This window comes from Mustela nigripes, unplaced genomic scaffold (assembly GCF_022355385.1).
Source record: "Mustela nigripes isolate SB6536 unplaced genomic scaffold, MUSNIG.SB6536 HiC_scaffold_4169, whole genome shotgun sequence".
NCBI lineage: Eukaryota > Metazoa > Chordata > Mammalia > Carnivora > Mustelidae > Mustela > Mustela nigripes.
The window spans coordinates 1-3,354 of NW_026743575.1; the positions used below are offsets into that span (position 1 = coordinate 1).

At 40.5% G+C, this 3,354-nt stretch overlaps 1 pseudogene; it reads right to left on the reverse strand.

Moving 5' to 3' along the window:
- Positions 1–290: 290 nt before the first annotated feature.
- Positions 291–1,270, reverse strand: LOC132009076 (fibroblast growth factor receptor 1-like; annotated as a pseudogene).
- Between the last annotated feature and the right edge of the window lie 2,084 nt (positions 1,271–3,354).

Consider the following 3,354-nt stretch of genomic DNA (forward strand, 5'->3'; position numbering starts at 1 on the left):
TGGTCCAACATATGGGAGGGAAGGAAGTAGCCACAAGCAAGTACCTGCCTCTCTGTTCCTTTCTTTCATGAGCAGGTTGTAAGGAGGAGGAAGAGGAAGGGGAAGAGAGGTGAACTTCAAGGGGTGAAGGCCTCAGGTAGGCAGCTGGCTCCTGCCAGTAGGAAAGGGACAAAGGAGAAGGCAGTGAGTCTTGCAGGGAGGGTGGGGGGTAAGGGTTACAGCTTATGATGGAATCTGAGTAATAGGGATACTAGTCATTTGAGTCCACCATTGGCAAGCTGGGCTGGGTGTCAGGGCAAATAGGCCTCCTTGGGCAACGGCTCATGAGAGAAGGTGGAATTCTCTGAGGAACAGGTGGAGCTTTGCGTGTTGGGAAAGCATAGACAGTATTGTTCCAGGGCCAAGGACAGGTCTGGGTACTCCTGGTTGGAGGTCAAGGCCACAGTATGATCCAGGTCTTCTACCAGCAGCTTGAAGGTACCACATGCCAGCCACCCCTCATTATTGTGTATAACTCTATGGTGCAGTTATTGGCTTATCCATCAAATGACTCCTTCAGCAGCTTGAAAACCACCTCCACAGGCACTCCAGGATATGGGAGGCTTCCAGAGTGAAGATTTCACACAGGATCACCCCAAAAGACCAGAAGTCACTCTGGTGGATGTAGATCTGGTCAAACATGGCCTTAGGGACCATCCACTTCACAGGCAGTCCACTGTTGCTTGTCTTTTTATAGTAATTGATGTGGTGATATCTCTGGCAAGGCTGAAGTCTGGGATCTTCATCATGTTGTCCTTTGTCACCAGCACTTCCCTGGTGGCCAGGTCTTGGTGTATGCACTTCTTGGAGGCAAGGTACTCCATGCCTCAGGCTACTGATAGGCACAGGATACCAGGTCCTTGGAGGAGAGTTGCTCTGCTGCATTGTGGCTGATATTGTAACAGTACTCCAGGTTAGGAGGCCTCTGGGCCTGCAGGTATTCCTGTATATTGTCTTTGGAGGCATATTCCATGATAGTGTACAAAGGACCATCCTGTGTGCAGGACCCAGCAGGTTGATGGTGTCCTTGTGCTTTCCAATAATCTTCATCATCTCCATTTCTGAGATTAGGTTTGACAGGTCTTTCTCTGTTGCATCTGACTTCAACATCTTCACAGACACTTGAGTCAAATGATTGGATTTATCTTTGTCCAGCCCAATGGCCTCCTCCAACACCACCTGCCCAAAGTAGGCCTGTCTTAGGGGTCTGCCTAAACGGCCTACAACCAGCCTGTCTCAAGGCAGTTATGAACTCTAGATTATCCTCAAAAACATTAAACCACAAGCTAAAAATTCTCTTCATTAAGTCTCTGTCACAGGTGTAATTTTCTTATCTCTCATCATTTATCTTTTTCCTAATTCTTATTTTCAGTATAGTTTATTTTGCTTCCAGGTGTTTCCCTTGTTTTCTGTATGCTGTTTCATAGGGAAGAATTATCCTGTCATAAAATTATTTCTTGAGAATTCATTACATCTCTCAGTTAAAATGGGTTCTTTTATGATATTGATTCATTTGAGTTTTCTCAAAATGGGAAGAATTTTCAAAATGGTGTTTTCCTCAAGGTTCAGAGTATGTCTTAGCCTCATCTTTACTCTTTTTGAAATTCACTTTTCAAATTATGTCCCTCTTTTTATCTTTTTAAATTAAAATGTTTTATTTTACTATTTTTTAATTTGAGTATAGTTGATATTCAGTGTTACATTGGTTACAGGTTTTCAATATCTCCATACATTATTCTATGATCACTACAAATATAGCCACCATCTGTCACCATATAACATTATTATAATATCATTGACTATATTTTCTACACTGTCCCACATCTCTTTTTAAAATCTCTTATTTTTATGTTTTCTGTTATTCCAATTTTTGAGCATCATTTTACTTGGTTACTTTAATAAAATATGCCTGATTACACACTCTTTACGGAAAACCATAGCATTGGATTTATAATAGTCTTCTTCTTCTTCTTTTTTTTTTTTTTAAATTAACATATAATGTATTATTAGCCCCAGGGGTACAGGTCTGTGAATCACCAGGTTTACACACTTCACAGCACTCACCACAGCACATACCCTCCCCAATGTTTATAACCCCACCACCCTCTCCCTACCCTCCCCCCCCCCCCCCAGCAACTCTCAGTTTGTTTTGTGAGATTAAGGGTCTCTTATGGTTTGTCTCCCTCCCGATCCCATCTTGTTTCATTTACTCTTTTCCTGTCCCCCAAACCCCCCACATTGCACCTCCATTTCCTCATATCAGGGAGATCTTATGATAGTGTCTTTCTCCGATTGACTTATTTTGCTAAGCATAATACCCTCTAGTTCCATCCATGTCATCGTAAATGGCAAGATTTCATTTCTTTTGATGGCTGCATAGTATTCCATTGTATATATATACCATTCATTTGTTGATGGACATCTAGGTTCTTTCCATAGTTTGGCTATTGTGGACATTGTTGCTATAAACATTCGGTGCATGTGCCCCTTTGGATCATATAGTAGTCTTCTTTACCTCTATCAGAACCCCAGGAAGCTTTATTTATTTATTTACTCACATAAACAGATGATCGAACACAATGTTTTTTGATGTTCAGATGTATTATAATGTCTTACCGCTTAACACTATGCTTACTGTTTTCTTTCACTGTCTGACTAAATCCTCATCATCACTATGCCATTTAATCAGAAAGAACATTTGAACTCAGAGTTCTCTCCATATCATGGAATGAAGACTCCACCCTTCTGTTTGTGCAGGTAAAATAAATGTCGATATTGTCTGTCCTGCACTTACCCCATCCTGCTCACCAGAATATTCACCATCAAAATATATACAAAATAAAAACCATACCTCACCACTTCTATTACCACCCAGCATGCTAAAAACACCATCATACATTCCTGAATTATTGACTTGATTGATAACCCCACTTCCACATGTACTGCACTCCTTTCTCCCTGCAAATTTATTTTGGTACAGCAACTTAACCTAAAAATCAAGTCAGATGATTTTATTCTGCTGTTGAAAATCTTTTGGTATCTTCCCCTTTCATATTAAATAAAAACTGAAGGCATTTCGATGTACTAGAAGGTGATACATCAATACTTTCTTCCTCTCTCCACCACTATGAACTCCTCATTGGCCTCCTTGCTTTTCTTCAAAAGTAACAGACAAGCTGTTCACACAAAGTCTATATACTTACTTCCTCTTCCTAGAGCAATCTTTTTCTTTAATATTTGAATAACACCCTCCTTCACTTCCTGGGTCTTTGTGCAAATAACATCTCATAAATGAGATATAACCACCCAACACAT